Here is a 25,633-nt window from a genome sequence, read left to right as displayed (position 1 = left end):
CATACGCTGGGCAGTGGTTGACAAAAATGCCTTCATTATTTGCCATTGTCGAAATACATGAAGCGTGTCTGCAGTGTTTGTCACTTTGTATTACAATTGGGTAATTACATTACAATAAGGGGTATGCGCATTGCAATAGGAGGTGTTTCTTCAACCGCCAGACCTGTGTGTTAGAGTTACACCCATATATAATTACTCTGTTTTCTGCAATTTTCTAAAAGCACGAGGAGCATTTTCACGAAGCGCGGACTTCATGACTGCACTGTGTAAATAAAAAATAACTGAATTACAAGCATTGTGGTCTCATATATTCCTATGCGCTGAGGCAAAGGCGACATCCCAGGTCGGGCTTTGCTACTCTGTCATCGCTACCGCATATTTCCTACGTCACGAACTGCAGAAGGTATTAAAAAAATGAAAGTTAGGCTTCAAATCCCAGTTCATAAGATTGTCAGCTGCCAAGAAAAAGTATCATCTAACCGACCAAGAATGGTAAAAAACAAATATAGGTGTAGCATACGGAACTGTATTAAAACAATTATGGGGTTTTACGTGCCAAAACCACTTTCTGATTATGAGGCACGCCGTAGTGGAGGACTCCGGAAATTTCGACCACCTGGGGTTCTTTAACGTGCACCTAAATCTAAGTGCACGGGTGTTTTCGCATCTCTCCCCCGTAGAAATGCGGCCGCTGCGGCCGGGATTCGATCCCGCGACCTCATGCTCAGCAGCCCAACACCATAGCCACTGAGCAACCAGGGCGGGTCGGAACTGTATTCGCAAATAATGATTTCGTGTACGAGCGGATCATCATGTATCATGTTGCAGATGCCGCCTCCTCTCCATACTTTCCCCTATGTGAACGGGATCCTTCCTTTACCACTCACCGGAAGCAACTTGTTTTCCGGAACCTCGACGAAAACTTACACCAATTAGAATGCCGTGCATAGGAAGTTTATCCTTCGCGTCATCTTAGCTTCATTAGAGGAGCATTGCGTGCGTTCAACGTCCGAACACGCTAGTTGACAAACAATGTGTTTCTAAAAAATATAACATCTCCGCCGCCTTCCCACGCTAAGAAACAACCTGATATATATATATATATATATATATATATATATATATATATATAATGTAGATTCATGGAAGCAGCTCCACTAACCCTTATGAAGTCGGTGAAAAAAAAAAGTACTACGCTACCTGAACCAAGAAAGAAAGAAAGAGCGTTCCACTCGATGAGAAGGTGGCTGTTGCGCTGGTAGCTGTAAACCGCAGTTTGATGGTTTCGGCGCTATATTCGTAAACCTGCAAATGCGCGGAGTGGGGGGTGGGGGGTGACGATAGTGCGCGTTGCAGGGCGTCGAAAATTCCGGGCGCCGAAGGAAAAAAAAAACGAGAGTTTTATTTTCGTAAAGTGCGGGGAAGTCGTCTTGGCGACCGCACCACCTTTTTCATATTTTGCTTTTCTTTTTTTTTCCACATGAGAGTACCCACAAGAAAATGGCAGAGTCAGGAAGCACGAGAAAGAATCGACCGAAACGGCCGGAGCACACACATGTTCGAGCGCTAAACGCAAGAATTCCCCGTCCGGCAAGAGAGACACTATGACGTCAGACTACGTTCTTACAACTGCGTCGTTTCTTTTTATCTTAAGTTTTCGAATTCCTCAACCAAGACGTTACATTTTTTTTTTACCCTAACCGCAACAGCGGGGGGACAACAACGAACAATAACAACGCGGACGCGGCAACGGGAAGCAGTCGCAGCGACCCTGCTGAGAAAACTGCGGCAGCGCGCGCGAGAAACGCGTCCGCTCCCCAGTTTACAACCCAGCGCACGCACGAATGGCTCGGTAATGAAGAGCGAGATGCGACTCGTAAAAATGACGGCCTCCGCCGCGGCGAAATTACGCACTGGGCAAGAAGTCGTCCCAGCCGCTCGCTCACGACACAACCATCGGTCGGCGCGCGGTAACGACTCCCTTCAAAATCACAGCGCCATCTCCCCTACACATCGCCCTTTATCGTTTTTATTTTAGTTTTTTTTCCTTAATATTTTTTTGGTTTCGTAAAGTCTAGGTTGGTGCGTTTCTCTTCTCTTCTTTTTTTTTTTTTTTTTAATGTACTCTCCTTGCTTATTAGTGGCTCTTTACGTTCTGTTCTGAGAGCTTTGCGCACGAAAGGCGGCGACGCCCCGGCCAGCAAAAATGAGACTTCAACATCGAACTACCGTACGAAGGACTTAAAAGAGGAAATACAAAAAAAAGAAAAATAGAAGAAGAAAAGAAAAGGAAAAGTAAACAGGCGCAAGAGACGCCTCAGTACATGGACAAGCGGGGGCTTCAAATCATACACCTCGTGTTGTTCGCCCGTCTCTTATTATTTCTTTTTTTTTTGCCTGCGAAGGCTGCGTGTGTGTTTGTGAGTTCGTCTGCGCGCGCCTTTCTCGGCGTATTTTCGCGCCGCCCTCCTAAAAACTGCCCAGTGGCGCGGCGGGCCCACCTCGTTTTATGAACTCCTCCATCGATTTCAACTCGCCGTTGCCGTGTTGCCTCGCTCTCCGAGGCCGCCCAACCTTCGACGCAGCGCAATAATAGCAACACGGCCAGAAGAAAACACGGCGCCCATAAAAAAATCACGTGACTGAACAAAAATGTACAGGAAGAAGAAGACGAGGAACGAAGGAACGCATAAAAAATGATGAAAGAAAGAAAAGTTTCTCCGACCCAAAGAGCGAGCCGCTTCGCTTTTGTTCTCATCGCCAGTCGCCGTCCTTACGTTCTTTTCTTCTCCCTTTTTGCCTTCGCCACGTGGGTCGTCGTCGCCGTCACCAAACGCGCATCGGGCACGAAAGCGCACCGTGAAAGCGCCAGCCCTCCACTACTGCTGTTGTTGCAGCTTGTTCTGATCTTTCGCCTTGCCTCCGTTTGACGAGAGTAAAAATTTGTCGCCTCTTTGGAGAGTTTACTCTCAACGGAAATGCGCACAATCTATATTTACGTTTCGCTTTTGTGAGATGGACGGTATTGACAGTGCCTCATCGTGTTCGACTCCATTTCTCCCCTTCCAGTTCCAACCGCCCCCCAGCCCCCGACCCCACCCCACCCCCCAAGGCGCGCAAACGTGACTTTAGTTTTTCTCATGCTACGGACCGGGTTGCTATCGATGGGAAGGTCACTGAAAAGTGCATCGATAAAGGAGCCCACCGAGAAGCCAGGTAGGGGAACGCGCCTTTTCCTCGAGCCACTGTTCCTTCTCCTGACGCGATTCTACTCTGCCCGTGTGCACGCGCATGCGAGCTCGAGCAAGTGCACCCTGAATACATTGTGTGTGTGGGGGGGTGGGGGGTGGGGGCGTGTTCGTGTGCGTGCGCGCGTGAGTGTGTAATGACAGACATAACGGGTACGACAGAGCAACTCCGCGGCAAATGTATGACGTCGTGCGCAGCAATACGTAAGCGAGGTTGTTGTTGCTCCTCATGGGGGACGGACATTATTCGAATTTCGTGGCAAACGTTGCGCTTTTGTCACGGATGTTAATCACGGCATCGTACTGACGCAGAAAATCAATGTCCAATATAAGTTCCTTACAACACTCAGTAGGAATGACGAAAGTGGCGTCAAAGGTTGAACCGGTGATTAAGAGTCGGGCGCATTTCCCGACAGGTGTCATCAATTGTCCTCCGGCGGTTCTTACGCTGGGCCCGTGCATGGCGTCTTCTCCTTCCTGAGTTTGTCGGTGAGCTGTAAGCTTATGATTGAATAATGGGAGCCAGTGTCAACGAAAGCGGTTACTTGGTGGTCGTAAATGCGAACGATGAGGTCGGCGCCGACGACGTCAGCTACGTCGTTCGTAGTTGTATCCGTTGTATTCGTCGTTGCATTCGCCGTCTTCTTCGTCATCAGAGTCTCCACGTCGTCGCTCGTCGGTGATGGGGATATGGAGAAGTTAGAGTACTGGCGGCTTCAACCCCAGAGGTCGCTGCGGCTAGCTACCCCGTCGCAGGCTAGGGGACTTTCCCCTAGAAACGTCGGCAAAACTGCGACGAGTCGGCGAATTGTAGCGCGCAGAAGATGGAAAAAGAGAATATGATCGGAGCGTCGTCGTATTTTGCGGCTGACTGTTCACAGAAGCGCCATTGTAAGCGTGTCGGCCGTCATACGGAGAATAGGCGTAGTTGGCAGGAAAGCTTGGGTACTGAGAGGTGCGATAGTTGTTCCATTTGTGGCAAACTCGGTAGACGTGTCCAGCTTCGCCACAATAGTAGCACACTGGTTGACGGTCGACGGCGCGCCACAAATCGGTTTTCCGACGCTGATAGTTCGGCGGCAACGCTCCATGGAGCCAAGGAGTGGCGTGCGGATGTCGAAGATACGGCATTGTTTGTGCTGGCGTGATCGGTGGAGTCGACGGGGGTGACGATATCAACTGTTTTGTCGACGGGGGTGACGATATCGACTCTGTTTGTAGCGTAGGTGGTGTTCTAGTTGTGGGTGTCAACGGCGTCGAAGTTGGGTTCATCGGACGGTGAACAGCCTCCGCATAAGTAAGGCGCCGCGGCACGTTATCCAAGTCTGGCGATGAAAAAGCTTGCAGGACTTCTTCCTGGACCACCTCAGCTACAAAAGATAACGCTGGCGCCGGTTCCGCAGGCGCAGTAACAAATCCGAGCTGCCGAAGCTGTTCTCGCACAACATCTCGCACAAATTCACGCAGAGGCCTGTCGTTACTCGCAGCCAGTACGAAAGTGTTCGCCGCCGAGGTACTCAGGTCATGCTGGCGGTATCATTGCTGTAGGGCCCGTTCAATGGCTGTAGCCTCTTTTGTGAACCCCGCCACTGTTGTAGGTGGATTTCTCTCAAGGCCGGCAAACAGTTGCTCTTTCACTCCCCGCAAGAGATGCCGCAGCTTTCTTTCTTCTGGCATGTCGGGGTCTGCACTACGGAATAGACGGGCCATGTCTTCTGATAACGTAGCAACGCTCGCATTGTGTTTTTGAATGTGGAATTCAAGGAGACGCTGCGCGTTTTCCCTCCTGTCGATGACTGTAATAGTATCCAGCAGCTGGGTGCGGAAGTCGTCCCATATGGCGAAGCTCCTCTCCCGGTTGACATATCACGTACGAGCATTGCCCTTCAGATAGAAGTAGACACTCGAGAGCGTTTCCTCCGAGCTCGTCTTTTGGTTGTACTTGGCGACGCCCTCAAACTGCTCTAATCAATCTTGGACGTTTTCAAAGGCACCACTGTGAAAGCTCTCCGGGACCACAGAATTCTGCAGTGTTACTTGCGATGAACCTGCTATGGCCATGACAGTTGTAGGAGGCAAAATATTTCTCGAGGTTTCTTGCAGGGGACTGGACTGAGGCGCTAGGCCTAGCAGGCGACGACTGAACTGGTGGACCGGCGCTCCGATGCGCGATGGAGATTCCGGGCTCGATCGTCGGCTCAGCTTGTTACAATATGTAGTAAATGATAAATGACAAATAATAAAAGAAATATGAGAAAACAAGAGCTAGCATAGTAACACTAGCTAGAATTAAACGCTGATTCGTTTGTTGCGTGCTTAGAAATTTGAGTGACATACCTGCACCAGCGACTGTAGACGCTCACCATGTAGCAGCTCAAAGAATAGACATGGACACCAAGAGACGACGCAATCGTTGACAACACCTGTGTCGTCTCTTTGCGTCCATGTCCTTCCTTTGCACTGTCACGTGATGAACGCTATCCAACTCTCCTAGTTCTCTACTCTTGTGTGACTTCCACAGAAATTTAATGTAATGAATATAAACCTACAACTATCGACATAACTACTTTTCTTTAATTTCTCCTTGTAGAATAAGAAGACCAAGCATGCCTTCGATATAGATTAATTTGTGCATAAAATTAGTCGCTGAAAGCATCCGTAGTCTAATTTTCCGGTGGACTTGAATTATGTTTTGTCGGTCTGCATCTGCTGGTTGCCTCAGAGACAGACCCTATAGATCGCACTGCATTTAGATGTCTACTCCTGCTTGAGGTTTTGAGATGTTCGCGGCTCGTGGAAGAAAGGCACCTGCGCATTGTGTTTAGTGACTTCACTTTCGGTTTTATATAAGGTACGGTATGTACGCAATGAAACAGTGTACGTAACATTAGTGACATGCGCGAGGATATCGTGCTTTTGCTGTCTGTGTATTTGCGTACCTCCACGATGCCTGACGTCTTATCCTTCGCCCGGCATCCGAAATAGCATGTCAAGCCTTGAACGCCACAAAGAAGCGTCTAGTTTCTCATTAAGCATTTATCATGTCTCCACACGAAGTGCTGACTTCAACATTGCACCTGACATTGCTGTTATGCAAGCCACAACGCTAAGCAGTAGCAATTAAACAAGAAAGCGCGTACATACCGAGTCGTTGCGGGCCGGGGCGGCGCGTTGACAAGCGCGCCACGCCGGAGGCCTCTCAGTGGCGGCAACACATGCGGTCAGAGCGCGGAGTTAGGCTCGCGCCTCCTGGACTGGTGTTCATCGAGAGGAGCAACGCAGGAGGGTTTGTGGACACCTGCTTTTCTGCCGCCTTGCCTGTGGCCCGAACTGCTCCTGCGCAGATAAAGGAAAGAAGACGTGGGTCAGTGCGCCGGTAAGCTGATTCGCCGCAATCCCCAAATCACTGACTTTGGGATAACCTACTACGCGGCAAGCGTTCTCTACGGAATGTGCTCAGCTGAATTTGTCTGCTTGAAAGTCAGAAAACCTAGTTGAACGGATGTTCATTGCAGCTTAGATGGTTTTCACGTGCCTGGCGAGGTATACTGAGATGTACAATGTAACTACTCGTTTCAGTTGATTCGATTCGTCTCTTATTAACCACGGTTCACGGCCTGGTGATGACGTAGGCAGAACACCACTCGTATTACTGAGGGAACACGAAAACGAATAGCATACGAGTAGAATCGTTACATTATGCAGTTTTTGTACTTTCAACACAGTAAACAATGTACACAGCTAGGCGTATTAATATTATTTAAACTTCGATCGCCTCTCGGATACGCAACGTATAATGGAGTCCGTCAGCAAAGTTATCAATAATAAGTGCGCACATACAAAGAGCTACATAAGGATTGAAAGGCGGCCGAGTCGGAACCTATGCATTCTTGTGCACGTACAAACAAACGAAACACGCGAAAGAAGACGGGACAAGTACTCGCCTAGCAACAGTTGTTAGACCAGCGCTTGTCCTGTCTTCTTGTGCGCTGTGAAAGAATGTATACAAGGAGTCAAAAGTGAACAAAGTTCGACAATCTAGAGCTCGATCGAACACGCCCTAATCCTTAATTGGACCTCATTAGGTTGTCAAGTTTACCATTGGATTGCGTCGTTTACCAGCATTTAGCAACATTGTTAGCGTTGAGAGGCTGCCTAAGTGACACAAATACCCGAATTTCCCTTTTCTTTTTTTCCCTTCTTTTGTAGTTGAAACTTGCGTGCAAGAGTGAATCTAATGTAACTTCGTTTCTTTCTTTTTGTATACGCTAGAAACGTCATCTACAAGCAGCTTTTCTAGTTACAGGAAGCGTTGTACATAACTCGAAAACAGCGTACTATTGAAGGGCACACAAACAGGAATACGAACAAAATAAGGAACTTGAAGTGTCAATAACAACAAAAATGAAGAAAAATATATTTTCACAGACTTTTACTTTACTGTGCACGCCCTTGAAGGGATGCATAAAACAAGTTTTCCCGATGGCAGCGTACACTCTTAGGAAAAAAATTACACCCTTTCGGTCATATCTTGCCGCACAAGAATAATCGTCATCGGTCTTGTCCGCATTTTCCCTTCTATAACGCTGCGAGCCCAGTAATTACAAGTCACGAGCGACATGCGCGTTATCGGCACGACAGAGCATTCTCGACCGGAAAGTAGTGAGCGCAGCGTTTTCAAGAAAGAAAATGCAAGCAAGAGAGATTACTATTAGTTGTGTGACAAGATACGACCCAAAGGGTGTACATGTGTTCAAGAGTGTACTGTAAAGGTGTGGATACAGCCTAGCGTTTCGAGCGTGCCCCGCAGCGGCCGGCGATACGTTATTCCGGATACGCATACGCTATGCAGGCGACGCCAGGATTGCCAAAAGTTTGCGTCCTGTACAGTTCAGCGAGGGGAACGCGGCCCGCATCTCCGCGGTGATCAGCTGCTGCAGCATCGCACGCGCTCAAGCGCGCAGTCACCGAGCACTTTTGCGTTCGGCAACACGCGCAAACTCAGCACAATCGCTACAGTGTCACCGAACTGTCAGCCACCATGCTGCCGGTCAGCCAAGATAGCGCGTTATTTACTCTGGTCCAGCGGCTCCTGTGTGAGATAGGGCGTGCTCTATTCCAACGCTGGCCACGCCAAAGGGCGCCGAACGCCGCAAATCCCGCTGGTTGCGCAGCGACGCCAGACTGCAGAGCGTCCATCTTGCGCCGGCTTAGCGTCACGCGCGCCCGTGTTACGCCGAACTATATCCGCGCCTTTACAGTTGTTTACTAATAGCCAAACAAAAAAATTATCCTTGCCTGCTTGGAGTGGTACCTGGAACACTACAACATGTTACCACATTACATGGCTGGTTTTCAGCGAGATCGCTCATCAATAGACAGTGTGGTTGATCTCGCTACGTATGTACAGCATCTAAAGTCAAGCAAAAGACTATCTGCAATTTTGTTCTTGGATGTGAAAGGGGCATACGATAACGTATCTCACGAAGCTATTCACGATGCTCTTGAGATGGTTGGCCTTGGGGGCCGAGTTTTTTCAACGGATCTCTAATTACCTACTTATGAAATCGTTCTTTATGTGTACCGGCGATAGCAAACCCGCACAACACCACACCTATCGAGTCGTTCCTCAAGGCGGAGTCCTACTAAGCCCCACTCTATTCAGCGTCACACTCATTGGTCTCGTGGAACATTTGCCAGCAGCGATCAAGGTCAATGTACGCAGATGACATATGTGAATGAAGTTCAGGTGTGACACGTCCTCAGATACGTGCAAGACTTCAAACAGCTGCCACTCTGACAGCGTCATACCTCCGGAACTAAGGTCTTGAAATCTCTTCAGGCAAATATGCACTGGTGGCATTTGCTCGCAAACCAATGACACCCTATGCCATCTCTATAAATGGTCCGATAATTTTTTATGGGAAGACTCGCAGATTTCTGGGCATAATCACTGTCAGAGATCCCTCACGGAGCCCGCACGTTACCTGCTTGAAACAGCGCCTGACAGTAATCTTCCTGCTTTTCAAGTTTCTGGGCTCTAAGACTTGGCGAATGCCAGTGCATGCAATGCTGGAATTGTACAGGGCTCTCTTTCTGGGGCTTTTTGAGATACCGTTTGCCCGTACTGACCAGCAGTGGCAGGACAAATCTTCGTGCTCTACAGACTGTTCAAGCTAGGACTCTCAGAGTTTGTCTTGGTTTATCTAAATGCGCATCAACAGTGGCGACTACTGCAGTCACCCGGGACCAAGCAATCCAAACACACATTGCGGTGAAAGTGCTGAGAGTGCACATTAGGCACTTCGCCCGAGTCCGTTCCCATTATCTTGCGACACTACAGCCCAAGCCACAACAGCGCCAATCGCAAGAGGAGCACCTCGCGGTTACATTCCGACATCGCCGGCACGCAAGGAGGAAGCGCGGAAACATGCGCGCTTGCAGTATCGGAGGGACGCGCAAGCGCTCAGGCATCGTTCTCAACAGGGTTGCGCCGCTAGAAGGCGCGGAGGGCCATTTCGCTAGGCGCTCGCGCGCCCCGCAATATCTTGTGAGCGAATGTACATATTGTTACGTGTGGAAAGACACAGACGAAAGAGGCTATTTACACGCTATTTACACTGGAGCCAGGCCGCCAGGCCTGGCTCCAGTGTCACTCGCGCCAAGGGCACCGCGCCACTCACTCACTCTCACTCGCGCCAAGGGCACCGACCAACTTCATCGTCGTTCTTGCGGTGGCTCGTCTCTTGAGCATCGCTCGATGATATCGTAATACTACCCCTCCCCTCCTCCCGGGTGCAAAAACACCGTCACGGTGCTGTTAAATATCCAAGGTGCATGGAGAGTTGTAGGGCTTGAGTCGGGCAAAGTGGGAAATGTCACTGGTTGTCACAGCGGTGGACGTAATGGACGTGGCTAGAACGATTTCATAGGTGACATCGGTCACTTTGCAGAGAACGCAATATGGGCCTGTGTAACAGGAAAGCAGTTTTTCACAAAGGCCGACTTTACGCGACGGTGACCAAAGCAACACGAGGGCGCCGGGCACAATATGGACATCACGGTGACGGAGGTCCTAGCGTTGTTTCTGCATGTCTTGAGGCACTTGTAGACGAGGGCGCGCAAGTTGGCGTGCATGGTCAGCATGGGCGATTGCATCACGGGCATAATCGCTAGTTGAAGCTGTGGCGGACGGAAGCAGTGTCCAGTGGTAGCGTCGGTTCGCGGCCATACAAGAGGTAAAACGGGGAAAAGCCATCAGTTTCGAGATGGGAAGAGTTGTATGCAAAGGTAATGTAAGGTAAAGCCAAGTCCCAGTCACTGTGGTCGTCTGAAACGTATTTGGATAGCATGTCTGTATGGGTGCGGTTCAAACGCTCAGTGAGGCCGTTCGTTTGGCGGTGGTAGGAGGTGGTAAAGTTATGCTGTATTGAGCAGGCACGCATGATGTCGTCAATGACTTTGGCCAAAAACGTACGGCCGCGGTCGGTAAGCAGTTGACGCGGAGCACCATGCATCAAAATGATATCATGCAGGAGGAAGTCCGCAACATCAGTTGCGCAACTGGTCGGAAGAGCACGGGTTACGGCGTAGCGGGTCGCGTAGTCCGCCGCGACTGCAACCCACTTGTTTCCTAATGTGGATTCCGGAAATGGGCCGAGGAGGTCCAAGCCGACACGACGGAAGGGCTCGGCAGGGATGTCGAGCGGCTGCAGGTAACCAGCGGGGAGCTGGGAAGGCTTCTTGCGTCGTTGGCAAAGTTCACAAGCGGCGACGTAACGTCGTACGGAACGGGCAAGGCCCGGCCAGAAAACACGGCGACGTACACGGTCATAGGTTCGAGATACGCCGAGGTGTCCTGCCGTTGGTGCGTCGTGAAGCTCTTCTAGAGCGGTGGAGCGGAGGTGTTTAATTATTACAAGTAGGAACTCAGAGCCGTCCGGATGAAGGTTACGACGGTACAAAGTACCGTCGCGAAAGACGGAGAGGCGTAGAGCAGCATCGGCCGGAGAGTGTTCAAAACGGTCGATGAGTGCTCTGATGTAGGCGTCACGGCGTTGCTCGTCGGCGAAATGAAGCAGTTGGGATACAGAGAATACGCAAGAAGCACTGGCAATATTGGAGGAGTCAGAATCATCAACAGGGTAACGCTACAAACTGTCAGCGCCTTGGTGCAGGCGGCCTGACTTGTACACCACGGAATATGAAAATTCTTGTAGCCTCAAAGCCCATCGACCAAGCCGGCCTGTAGGATCTTTTAGCGATGAGAGCCAGCAGAAAGCATGATGGTCAGTGACTACGGAAAAAGGGCAACCGTAAAAGTAAGGACGGAACTTCGCAACCGCTCATACAACAGCAAGGCATTCTCGTTCCGTAATGGAATAGTTGCGCTCCGATGGTGCTAGGAGGCGGCTCGCATAAGCAATAACGCGATCCTGGCCACGCTGACGCTGGACTAAGACGGCACCTACGCCAGGACCGCTGACATCTGTACGTAATTCTGTAGGGGCATCAGGGGCGAAGTGGGCGAGAATGGGTGGTGAGGTTAGAGGAGTGACGAGACGGGAAAAGGCGGCGGCTTCTGCAGTACCCCACGAGAATTATGCGCCTTTCTTCAAAAGATTAGTTAGGGGCCTAGCAATTGTCGCAAAATCTGAAACAAAACGACGAAAGTACGAGCACAGCCCTACAATACTTCGAACGTCTGCGGCGGTCTTCGGAACCGGAACCTCTCGGACAGCGCGAGCTTTGTCGGGATCAGGCTGTACTCCGGAAGCGTCAATGAGATGGCCCAGAAGAGTAATATGTCGGTGGCCAAAACGACATTTGGACGAGTTAAGTTGCAGCTTCGCCTTTCGAAATACATCAAGTATAGTTGTGAGACGCTCAAGGTGAGTGTCGAACGTTGGCGAGAAGACGACGACGTCGTCGAGGTAGCAGAGGCATGTGGACCATTTGAGACCTTGGAGCAAGAAGTCCATCATACGCTCAAAGGTGGCAGGGGCGTTGCATAATCGAAACGGCATTACTTTAAATTGGTATAGGCCATCAGGTGTCATGAACGCGGTTTTTCTCTGTCTATATCGTCAACAGCAATGTGCCAGTATCCCGAACGAAGATCAATAGTGAAATAGCTGGAACCATGCAGACACTCAAGGGCGTCGTCTATACGTGGGAGCGGGTAGACGTCCTTCTTAGTTATGTTGTTCAGATGACGGTAGTCTACACAGAAGCGCCACGTGCCGTCCTTCTTAACCAACACCACAGGCGACGCCTAGGAACTCGATGAAGGATCAATGATGTGTTTATCTTGCAGTTTGTTCACTTGATTTTGAATTACTCGCTGTTCCGATACAGAAACTCGATACGGTCGTCTGCACCGCCTCTTCGCCTTCGCATCCCAGCTGGACTCTGCCGACGCGAGGCTACCCCGCTTTGTCGAGTATGATTAGGAATGGCCTTTACGAAGTCTCTTGCTTTCCGAATCGGATGGGCCGACGACGCCTCGTGTGATGACTGTGGTAGCCAGGAGACTCTTCTCTGACCCTTCTCTGACAGGAGACCCTTCTCTGTGGCTCTCCTTGCGACAATTTACAGAGACGATCGCTCGTGATCGCGATGGCACGACATGACCAAAGACCTTTAACAGTGGAAATCATTTTAAAATGTCGACCTCACAAGCCATCGCAGCTGAGGGTGACGAGAGCTTTGTTGCAGTTTTGAAAGACAAGAGACAAGCGGCTGTAGCCTGAGCTGATGTTTACAGTACTACAAGTCCTACTGTGCTGTGCGGTGACTGTATGCAGTGGCAGTGACCGACTATGACTGTGTATCTGTGCTCGCTTTCTTCTTGTCACTTTGCCTCCCCCTCCTCTCTCTCCCAAGCGTAGGGTAGCAAACCGGATATGCCCTTCTGGCTAATCTCCCTACCTTTCCCCTTTCTTCTCTCTCTCTCTCTCTTTCTAACAATCACAGAAAGATATACTTTTTCAAATCATAGCATTCCAACATTTCTGATGTAAAAATAATGGAGAAACAATAAACCATTCTCACTAAAAAGAAATTGCCAATTGCGCACAAATACCAATGTTTGCAGACTGGTAGGATACGCCTTTAGCTGTTTGCGAAAGAATATATTGGGGTGACTCTAATCTTGGAATAACTTTGAAGCACGGTAGCGATAAACGGACGCCAGGAACTAGCCCGGAGGGTCTGGCACACAAGCAGCTTGACGTAGGCGAAATCGCAGCGCCGCGCGCCGCGAAAGGCAAAACGTTTTTACGGGACAGGCGCAACATCCCAGGTCTTCCATAAACAGCACCACAACCATGACACATATTAGCGGACGTTCTTCTCGCGTTCTGGCATAGGTTCGTTTACTTAAACTTTAAACGTACGGGTCAAGTCAGAAGTGAGAGAGAAATGTGGATAGGTGGGCCCGTTTACATATATCAACTCGCTTCCGCCTCAGTGGCAGCTCGCGCCGTGGTGTAAATAAAAACATGGCTTCAGAACACAGCGTTTTGTTCATCGTTAGTCGCTGTGAGCTACCGACCCGAGGCGTTGGCGGTTATACGTTCGCCTCGTCAAGCGGGTTCGCTAGAGTCAACTTAGCTTTTGTGAGTTGGTCGAGCTACCTCGAACGCAGGTACACGTAGCCACGCTGACTAGTATTTATACGGGCCCGGCAAACAAGCTTCAGCCCGACAGGATGACTCGGACTACTTCTGTTGGGTTCGTGGAAAAGCCCCGGGAACCCAACACGGATAGTGGGTTTACGTTTGTTTTGACACGAGCTCCGGCGTGAATACATCCATAATCAGTAGACATAACGATCGTGAATACTAAAGTACCTCATCGGTGGTATCCGCTGTTTGATAGGCGACGTTCCCTTTGTACTCTCGCCTACTTTGTCGTCACGCACCCCTCGCAAGGATATGACAAAGTGGCAGGTTGACGCTCGATTCTTAAGTGGTCTTAAGCGCTTGTCCTTGTCCGTCTTTCTTGTCTCCGTGTTTTTATTTGCGCTAAGTTACTACTTCAAATATGGTAAGAGAAAGCTCAGAAATATTAAGTATACTACAATAGGGGCCGACCCCGAAGGAGGTAAAATGTCGCACAGCGTGTGCAGTCAACCACAAAATTTTACGGAACACGAGATCTCTGAAAAAGCTGACTATATGCGCAGTCTAACAACGCCGCCTACTATTCGCATTTACAGCCTCTACCAGCATATGCGAAGAACATTGTGGTGCTCGGTTTTACTGGCTACTGTTACACGCTGCTTGGCAATCGAACGTTTTCTGAGATCCCGTGGCCCGCAAATTTTTGTGGTTGACTGCACACATAGCGTAAGCTGTTACGAGGAAAGAACTGAGAAATAATGGATGATACCGGAGATGGTGTGCTCTAACACACCGTATCAAAGCGTGTATGCGTCCCATGTAGGAAAAACGGGAGAAACTGGCGCGTTCGAAATTTCTTTATAAGCAATTTGTTGATATACGATGTGACGCACGTAGGCGAAATACAATAGTGGTAAGACTGTGGCCGAGTGCAAACAGCCACGCGCGCACGTGCTCTCGCGCGCACGGGCTCTCGTTTGCTGTATGCAAAGTTGCCCATGCGCCAGCTCTTAAAGAGCTGGTTGGAGTTGTCATGACAGAAGCATGTTTGCAATTGTAGCCTATTGCTTAGAGCATCAGGCTGTTGTGCAGGGCAACCGAGGTTCGTTCCCAGCACCAAGCGCTTGAAGTTCTTTTCTGTTTAAAAGGCCTCTAGTGATGCGCTAGAGGAACCTACCGCAAAGCGTCTGGAATGAGCCAAAGAACGTTTCGCATTCGAAGCAAAATACCTGCTTCCACTGATTTGCGGAGGAATTGGTTGAGCCATTGAAACAGGCGAGAAATTGTTGTGTGCTGGCTGTGACACCTGCAAGGATGTGGTGCGATTATCGGTTTACTTCGCCGCGCCTTCATCAGACGGCACCACGAGCAGAAAACCAGGCAAATGGGCGTTTCAACATGTCAAATCTTGTCACTGAACGTCATAATTATTCATGACTGCTTAACACACGTTTTGGGTCACTCAGTACGGTGCTTCCATTGAGCCGTTGGCTCAGTGATCCCGCGATCCAGTCTTGGGAGTTTCGAGGATCCGGTATTTACAGCATTTGGCGACAGAGGTAACGCATGGTACGGTCGTTTGCGAGACAGCGCTAAAAGAGCAAGTGCGAAAGCTCACACGTATTAAGCTATTCATGACGATAGAAGATATGCCTTTGTGGTTCCCTTAACTGGCGTTTTATAATCCTGGTAGGTAAGACTTTGCCGCGAGTATACATGAGCCCGCTTTGATGCGCTGAATTCCCCGTGTCATAATCTATCCACAGAAGAGAGATTAATATAGCAGGACTTGAAGTCCATGAACTGATGTATTAAATGCGCCCTTTATTCAAATTAAACAAGAATATTCCAGGGCTTTACGCGCCAAAACTACGATATACATTATGAAGATCACCATAGTGGGGGGGGGGGGGGGGGGGCGATTAATTTTGACCACATGGGGTACGTATATGTTTAGCACCCAAATGCGCAGTACACGGTCGTTTTCCCCCTATTTCACCTCTACCTAAATGCAGCTGCTACGCCCGGCAGTCGAACCCGCAACCTCGGGCTTAGCAGCGCAATGTCATAGCCGCGAAGCCACCGCAGGGGGTGCACCTTCCTTTCACAGCCATTTCCGTTTTCCTTCTCCGCTTTTCCTCCTGCTGCGTTAAAGCGTGCTTCTCCTTAGACAGGAAATCAGAAGGTGAAGCAAGCTCATAAGGAGGCGCGCTCTTCCTAGTGTAATCTCATTCTGTTCCCCGGAGCTCTGCCGATATCGAGTTACTCGCAATATGATCGCTGCTAGGCGCCGGTTTTAGCAATAAATATTCTCGTTTTCCTCTCTTTGATTTTTTCTATTTCTCAAATCTTCCAGTTCATTTGAAGAGATAAAATGCAGTAAGCCTCACTGAGCCCCCTGCCCCAACAAGATGATGGGTGTAATAACGCAGCATTGGGCTTCAGAAATTTTAGCTCTCTGTCTTTGGCAGAACGTTTCTCGTGCTATCTGTAATTTCCAAGACACGAGCTTCACTGCGTGCTGCCTTTATTTTACAGCGAAGCTGGGAAGGCGGGTTTCGCAACCTTTGTTTTTAGTGAGGCGGTGAAGGCCAGCATGCAGTGGCGTTCTCGGCAATAAATGTTGACGGACTTTTCAGCAACGCACCATGCGTCGGAGTGCCGAAATCTTGTTTCAGGTGTCAGTTATTATTAAATAAAAGGTGTCTTGAGTATACATCACTCGAACAGAGAAAATCATTTTTGCGTGGATTTTTTAGCTAGTAATATGTAAACTTTGATTCTCTCGTTGCGTTTTACCAGCTCCACGTTGTAGGTCAGTTACGTATTCCTACGGTGGCAGCGGTGACGGTAAAAAGTGGCGTGGCACGTATCACATGTAAATCAAGCAGGCAGCAACGCAGCCTGTGTGAGTAGCCCGTAGTGACTGTATGATCAGGGCAAAGAGATCCTGCGTACTTCCGGTGAAGAGCGTGAGAACTTGCTTAATAGATTCGCAATATTTGAGGTATCAGTTAATAATTCAAGCACTCATCTGCAAATTATCTTTTTGCTCTTTCTTATTTTTTTTTCGAAGCAGAAACTGTGTAGTGCGTATTTAGTTTCTTTCACGGGGAAAATGATTACGGTGATCGGAGAGATTACGGCTTGCATTTGTTACTCTAAGCCCGCTGTATGCTAGGTAAGTTCGGCTGGTTTATATCAGCAAATTCATTACACTTTGATTTTTGCCAAAATGCCGAGAAGCGATAGCCAGAAGGCCGAGAAACGATACCAGTAAATCCGTTATTCAGAGAGTATGCCAGATATGTGCCCTGAGTGATACTAGCCGTAAATGGTCGCAAAAAAAGATTTCATGCAAACGATCCGCAAAATGAATAGCACTATATCTTTCACAGACACTGATAAAATCTGTGGATTAAAAGGTGTACGATATCCTGAATTTGTCCACAACGTTCCATAGACAAAAGTGCTAACCTCTAACGCTAGGCGAATTGTGGCACATACTAAGACAGATCTCAGCCTGTGGTGGCAAAGCGACATCGTTTGATCAGAACTCGAAGTCTTCCGATTTATTTCACATTGACCCAGTGCTTCAATTTAAAATCCCGTCCACATTAGACACAAGAAGAGCCTTCGAAACTCTCATTTACCATCTGTGGCTTGGTAATGCGTACCCGAAACACTTTCTAGATAAAATTTCAAAAGATGATAGACCGGAATGCACTTGTGTCCACGCGGATAAGGACGTGCAACATCTTCTAGCAGAATGTTCGCGACACGACACACACAGACAATGCTTAACGCGTGATTTAGTGGCATTAGACCACAGGCTCTTCAGCCTCAGGGATGTCTTAGGTCCTTGACCAACTTACTCATTGTAAAGACGAGCGTTACTGGCCCTTCAAAGATTTCTCGAAGCGAGCAATATTCTCGGTAACTTTGCCTACGGTGTTTAAACGTCATAAGCTCATTCTGTGGGATGTTTTTTTTCCCCGACTTTGGCCAATTCAGTGCCTGCAATCATGTACCTTCATTTGAATCTAATCCATGTTTTCTTATGTGCCCTGACTTTAGTGTAGCTATGCCACCAGACTTTGTGTTTACTATAGTGCACCTGTATGACTGGACTTTGTGTTGCTGTGCTTCTGAGTTGACTTTAACTTTTAGTGTGGTATTAGTGTACTTATGTGACTGAACTTTGTGTTACAACGATTTGGAGTTGACCTTTAATTTTATTACGGTTCAGTTCATTCTTTTTTTTTAATCTCTATGTCAAAAGGAGCAGCTGGTGCCAATTAAAGGCGACAACACCTTATAAGTACCATGTGATAAAAACAAAGGTACACGATATTCTGTGACTTCGAACAGTTGCCTGTGATCCTAAAAGTTGTTCTCTTTTAACCGTCGCGAATGAGAATGTAAGGTCAACCGCTTTGTGCTCGGCACGGATATCACAAGTTACGCAACTGTCAATTTGAAAAGGAGGGGGGCGACGAGAGAGAGAGAAAAAGGAACGACAGACATGGAGGCTAGCCAGCGTAAGTACCGGTTAACTACCCTGGGCTGAGGAAAGGGTTAAGATGAATAAAAGGAGATAGAAAAAGCAAATATAGATAACAAATGGGCTACGGAAGGATGTTAACCGGAAAAGCGTCTGGCTCGCTAATCCAGCTGCCGCTTCAAGTTTTCAAAAATTGCGGTGCAATGGGACTTTTTTGCAGAAGTAAAATTCACCTGTACTTTGAATAAAAAGTTACTATAGCTAAACTCTTGTTTAGGCTCGACCAGGAGAACTAGTAAGTTTTGTGAGTTCAAACACAAACTGCTTCTGATCGCTGAAACTGTCGACACCCCCGATGTTTTGTTTTTGCGTGAATGCATTGTGTAGGCTATACTATTACGCCTTCTAAAAGCGGCTCATTTGCTGTTAGAAACATCCAGTCTAACCATCAAGCTTTACTTCAGTTGTTTTCATTTTGAGGGGTCGCTGAAACAGTAGCCTCGTAGATAACGGAAGCGCCGAGTCAGAAGGCTAATCGTTCGGACCATTTCTCTCGACTACCGTATCCATAAAAGGCCTCTACCGCGTGCACGTCTGCCTAAAGCTTCCTATTAAGAAACGCTTCGGATGCTGACAAGGGCATTTACAGGAGACAACACGGTGTAATTCCGAACACCCTCCTATCTTATTCACAAGAGCAGCAAACCTGTAGCTTGCAGGCTACCTTATCACTTTTGCCTCAAAATGAAAAGCTACGAAAGCGCAGAAACTACGAACGCATTGCGCGGGGCCATCTCTTGTTCGACCCCGGTGAGCAAGCGCACTGCCGACGCAATTTGCGAGAGTGAAAAGCGCGTCCGAGCGAGCGGTGTTGATGACGCGCCCTGTCATCGCACGCGTGCTTGGAAGGAAGGAGCGAGGGAGGTATAACATGATTAGGGCCACCGGCAGCCGCCACTGAAACGCGCTGCTCGCAAACGAGCTGGCGGGGGGTCGTCTCGCAATCACCACGGCCCGCGATAGCGGCGGCTGTCCCGTCTTCGACGAGCGACCGGCGCGTTGGACGCGCCCGCGTCTCGCTCCAACACGCGAGACGTGAAGCCACGCGAGAGCTCATCGATCTCTCGAAGCGCCGGGCCGTATTTATTCTAAGCGCGCTGCCCCGTCCTACCGCGGCTCCCTGCTTCAGACTTTTTTTTTTTGGGGGGGGGGGGGGGGGGGAGCGGGCGCACCCTCTTTCTTATCCCTCTCTTGCTCGCTCACTCACTCCTCTCTCTCTCACTCTCTGTGATTGAGATTTCTTATTTTTGTTTAGTTTGTTCAATTCCACTTCGTTCGATATTCAGTGCGACTGCACGCGAATGCATGCTTTCCTGCAGTGCGCGGCGTAGTGATTCAAGCAAGAACTTGATAGGGATTCCGCGAAACCCGGCCACGACGGCGACGCAGCGTTCTCGTTGCCGACGGCTCGTTTTTCCCGAGCCTCGATTCCTCTGCCCCTCCCCCTTTCCCTTATTCCTTCTCTCACGACCGCTATAGTCCCGCCACTAGTGGATTAAGGAAATGCGAGCAGCTCAGTGCATACCCCGTGCAGTGATCTCCCGCAGAGAGCATGCACAACAGGCTCATTTGGCTGCCGGTAGCTTTAGAAATGGTAGAGCAGAAAAAAAAGGAAAGAGAGAGAAAACGAAGTGATCGAGCCTCGGCTCGTAAGGTGGGGCCTTTCCTTTACCACGTCGTGACGTAGACGTGAAGTTCGTTTCTGTCATGCGCGCGTGCCAAGGACAGGTATTCTTTGTGAGAAGGCGAGCTTTCACTCACTGCACTTGTGCTTGCTGGTGGCTTCTGTAACGTTTCTTTCGGTAGTCACGGCAGTGGCGGTGGTAAGCTCGCGCGCTACTTGAAAAAGAAATAGAGAATATGCAAACGCGCTTGCATGTAAATCGCTGTCAGGCGAGATTTTAGACATCGCATTGCGCTCGGTGCACGGATTTTTCATTTACTTTGCCACAACGTTTCTTTAGGAAGTCAGGTCGAGCAGTACTAAAAGAATTCACAAATTACGCAGATGAGCTGTCCGGAAAACGTTTAACTCGACAGCAGGAACAGTTGAGTTAAGTAGTTTTCAGTGGAACTTGTTCTCGGGTTTTACTAGAATGTTCAATTTTTGCTGTTTTACCTACAGCCGTGCAAGTGGGACATGCGGCACAGACGTTCAGCTTATGTGCTTTTCTGATAAGCAGAGTATTTAGAGAAGTTAAAAAATCATCATTACTGATCTCTTCGGGTGCGTATGCCCGTGTATAGAAGAGATCGCTCGTCAGAATTGCTAGCGTGCTTTGTCCACGTATTGCTTTGTTAATGTGCTCTAATGCTGCCTTGTCTATTTATGCATATCTCAATTAAATAATAATTTAGTGTCTACTGCATGCCACAGTAAAACCGTGCCACCAATAAAGATATTCAGGTTTTCTTTTTATTTTTATTTTTTTATCTCGGAGCTCCCAAGTAATTCAACATTATTGTTTGCATTCTGACATCGTTTTAGCGTGTTGTGCTAAAGTTCTCATCCTGCATTTATGGTGTGAATACTAAATGACTGATAACCACTGTTCAATACCGATGACTTCAACTTCCCTTTGCGACTGCCTTACGTCATAGGTCACGTTGAGTCTACTATTGTTGCAATGGCTTACGCCTTTACCATGTAAAAGAAAAAAAGAATCAAGCTATGCTCGTTGAAAATTATTGCGAATGGACATTTTCAAAGCACAGCTTGACGCACAGTTAACGCTGTGCCACGTAAAGTGCTGGACAAAATGCTAAGAAACAAATGCCGCTCAATGCCCTGAGCAGGCAGACCAACGTACTTGATGGAAGAGCCTTAACGTCCGCACTGTGAAAGGCTATCATCTCTTGAGCTAAGACACGTTCTTGGCCCATAGGCTAACGCTACCTGTGGATCTCGAGCAACGCCGATACCTTTAAACTTCTTCGGAGACACTGGTCTCCGTGAGAAACTTTAGTTTGTTGAGTGCTGAAGCGCTGAAGTGTGCTATGTGTATGCTGCAGTGCATCTGTGACGTGCACTGCGCAAGTATCATTTCATTTTTTATCGTACCCATCTGGAGCACCATGCCAGGCGTACCACCCCGCAAACCTCTACAGAATTCATTAAGGAGCCTCTCTCTTTCTCATGGTCATGACCAGCGATGTTTTGGTGCAAAAACTGCCATGTTCGAGCTCATCTCGGCACATGGTTTTAGTTATAAAGGACGCTCTCACCTATATTTCAGCGTGCGCTCTATATTGTCTGGCCTCTTTAAATTCACGTCAGTCTTATCACAGATATGAACTACGTTATTACAGCACACTACTTTTCTTAGTTGATTATTTAAATACTTGGACATCACCTAACACACGAGCTTTGTAGGTCAGTACATATAACGAAAATCAGTAACAAAGCTACTGCTGAGTGTTTGTTCTCCGTCACCAGTATTTTGTGGTAATTCTCGCTTTCTTCCGGGGAACACTGTTCCCTGCCCGACGGGAATGGAAGTGGAGCCACCCGCACTCCCACCTGATGTAGCAGCGCCCGCGTCGGCAGCCTCAAGGAAGCGGAACAGCCTCTCGATCGACAGCGAGGCTACCCTGATAGACTCGACCGAGAGCGACGACAGCTCCGACGACGACTACGTGACTGTCTTGAGTAAGAAAGCAAAGCGGCAGATGCTTGGGGCCTCTGTGGACACATCTACTATGAGGACTCCGCAGAGTTCGCCGAAGTACACCATCCTTTTCTTACCTGTGCTACCCTCCGACAACATGAGGTTCCTCAACAGGCAAGTTGCATCGGTTGAACTCGAGAGACTGTTGCCAAATGGCATTGAGGACGTACGAGTCAACCCTCGGAAGAATATTGTCGCGGTAGACGTCGCCCAAGCGTCGGCGTTAGATTCTCTGCGAGCTGTCACTGTTCTCGGTGGCATGAACGTCCGTACCATCATCCCGATGGGAAAAGAGACTACTACAGGCGTCATATATGACATTGACGCGGCCATCTCAGGCGAGGATTTACCACTTTTGATAAAGCCTGCCAATCATGAGACCCACATACTACAGGTGGCCCGTCTCGGAACTTCCAGATGCGTGAAAATTGTCGTTAAAGGTGACTGCCTTCCATCGCATGTGAAGGTAGGTCATTTTCGACATGCTGTCCTGCCCTTTGTTCCCAAGCCGCTTCAGTGCAGAAACTGTCAGAAATTCGGTCACGTGAGCGCCGTCTGTGGAAAGTCGGCTATATGTTCCCGCTGTGCAGCACAACACTCTGCAAGCAACTGCCAGGCAAAAACTTATAAGTGTCCAAACTGTCAAGGGCCCCACGATGCCTCATCAAAGGATCGTCCTAGAGTTAAGCGAGAACTCTCCATCTTGAAGAAAATGGTGAGGGACCGGTCGACTCATCGTGAAGCAGCTGCTGACATCAGGCGACGTCGTTCTCGGCGCAGACGCTCATCAAGGAATTCTGCTCTCCGCACAAAGAATACGCGTGCCGCACAGCCTCTTGCTGTTGAATCTGCTCCAACCTCAGTGCAGAATGTTTCCAAACCGTGTATAGATAACGGAGCATCTGAAAAGACTGCCGTGGATGAGGAATGGCCACCACTGCCAAGGATAAGCCCTGTGGAAAAACCCCAACAAGGAAAGGCACCACAATGCTCTACCTCTCACCCAGATGAGCTGACAGAGCATGACCGCCGAATTGTAACGATGCTCAAGTCTTTGATAAATGCGATTCGCACGCTTGTGGGCAACTCGAATACGCCAACAGCTCGAAGCGCAGTGCAAGTGTTCGATGCCCTGAGCCCAGTGTTTGCAAATCTTGCATAATCACAGTGGCTCTTCCACTGCCTTCACTCCGTGATGAAGTGCGTAGCGCGACGATTTTCCAGTGGAATGCCAGAGGACTTAAATCACGGATTTCATGTTTCCGCCAATACGTTTTCACGAACCGATTTCCTGTAGTGGTAATATGTGAACCGAACGTGTCAAAAGCGCTAAGACTCTCTGGATACGAAGCCTTTATGGCGTCCACGTGCGGGCAATCCAGCAGAGTAATTGTTTACATCCGTACAGAACTGACTTACATCCCCCACTCAGTGCAGCCTCATGATGGAAACCAATACGTGTGTCTCCGCATTACAAAGAATAAAGTGGCCTTCGCCCTTATCGGCGCCTACATATCCCCATATAGTCGGTTCGACGGCGACCGGTTGCGAGACATCCTGACGGCGACTACTGGACCCTGGATTATCACGGGAGACTTTAATGCTCATCACTTGGCTTGGGAAAGCTCCAGAATAGATTCCAGGGGCCGGAAACTTGTGGAATTTGCTTCCGACCATGAACTTAGCATTATGAACGATGGCAGTCCGACGTACTTGCGTGGTTCGAATTATAGCAGTTGCTTAGACTTGACCTTGGTGTCACGGCAACTTGGTCCAAATGTCCGATGGTTCTCTGGCATCGAGACTCATGGTAGTGACCATATTCCCACCTACTTAAGTATCACTGGATTTGGGAGCTTCTCCTCTTGTACTTCCCGACAAGCATATATAAGGTGGTCAACGTATAAGACAAAGGTGGAAGAGGCATGCAAAGAAGGATTTACCGGCACCATTGAAAACCTTATTACAAGTGTACTGGAATCGTCTAAGTACACATTTACATCCGCTAAAAAACGTTCGGATTTTGACATGGAACTTGAGCGACTTCGAACGATTCGCAGAAGAGCCGAGAGGCGATACAGGCGCACGAAGTCAATTCATGACCTTAGAGTCGCTCGACGTATACAGAAGAAAATCCAACGTCGTATGGACAGGTTGGAGGAACAACGGTGGAAGACATTCTGCGAATCACTTGACCCCCGCAAGCCACTGTCTATCATATGGAGGACGGTGCGTGGCCTTGGCTCGTCTCCACAGGAACGACACCCATTGTCAGCCCTAGCCCTCCATCAAGGCCGCTCACAGGTCGATATAGCCGAAGATTTCTGTGTGAAGATTGCGGGCAGTGTGGTCACCATCAATAGTGAAATTCTGGGTGAGGTTTCTGCGACACGCTTCCCAGAATTGAATGTGTCCTTCTCACTTGAGGAATTGGACGCTGCTCTGGCCTCATGCAGGCGCTCATCGTCGTCAGGACCAGACGGCATCACCTACGCTGCTTTATGCCACCTAGGTGAAGATGGCCGAAGCAGACTGCTGGAATGTTATAACCAGTCATGGAATGATGGCGTCGTTCCTGAGCGGTGGAAGTCCAGCCGCTTGATACCACTCCTGAAGCCTGGAAAGTCGCCACTTGACCTAGCGTCCTACCGACCCATTGCGCTGTACAGCTGTGTTGGGTAGGTCATGGAAAGAATGATTCTCACCCGTCTAGAATGGTATCTTGAGCGCCACAACGTATACCCCGATGCCATGGCTGGTTTTAGAAGAGGCCGTTCCTCTATTGACAACGTCATCGACCTAGTCTCGTCTGTACAACAGGAAAAACACCACAAGCGTATATCGGTTGCACTATTCCTCGACGTGAAAAGCGCCTATGATAATGTAACGCATGAAGCCATCCTTGATGCCCTGGAAAATAATGGAATAGGTGGACGCATGTTTCGGTGGATTCGAAGCTATCTATTCAAAAGATCCTTCTTTGTGCACAGTGCAGATGGCCGAACTGCTGACCATTACACTTATCGCGGCGTCCCTCAGGGTGGGGTTCTTAGCCCCACTTTGTTCAACCTTGCAATCCTTGGCCTTGTCGACGTTCTACCACATACAGTAAACCTTTCCATATGTGCTGACGACATATGCATATGGGCCTCGGCAGTTACACGTCTCCAGGTGCGTGCACGGCTCCAAAAAGCAGTGACCCTAACATCATCGTTGCTGCGTGCGCAAGGCCTCAGCATTTCGACCGAGAAGTGTGCCTTAGTCGCCTTTACCCACAAGCCCATGACCTGGTACCCCATTTCTATTGACCACCAACCAATTTCCTACGCAAAAACTCACCGATTCCTAGGCGTTATTATAGACAGAGACCTTTCATGGAGCCCCCACATCACATATTTGAAGAAGAGGCTTACTTCTGTCTCCCATATACTAAGGTTTCTTGCAGGTAAAACGTGGAGCACATCCGTGGCATCTATGCTTCAACTATACAGGACGCTCTTCCTGGGATACTTGCGATACAGCACACCA

General features: G+C 48.9%; 1 protein-coding gene across 5 annotated transcripts in view; it reads right to left on the bottom strand.

The window, feature by feature from the left end:
* Positions 1-25,633, bottom strand: part of GluClalpha (glycine receptor alpha 1) — a 398,335-nt gene that overhangs the window by 310,633 nt on the left and 62,069 nt on the right. For all 5 annotated transcript variants that reach the window (XM_050178334.3, XM_055070894.2, XM_050178330.3 and 2 more), the window contains exon 2: positions 6,393-6,584. The gene's annotated coding sequence lies outside the window, so the exon portion shown is untranslated. The remainder of the gene's footprint in view (positions 1-6,392; positions 6,585-25,633) is intronic.

Source organism: Dermacentor andersoni, chromosome 5 (genome assembly GCF_023375885.2).
Source record: "Dermacentor andersoni chromosome 5, qqDerAnde1_hic_scaffold, whole genome shotgun sequence".
NCBI classification, from domain to species: Eukaryota; Metazoa; Arthropoda; class Arachnida; order Ixodida; family Ixodidae; genus Dermacentor; species Dermacentor andersoni.
This window is presented reverse-complemented; position numbering and strand designations above follow the sequence as displayed.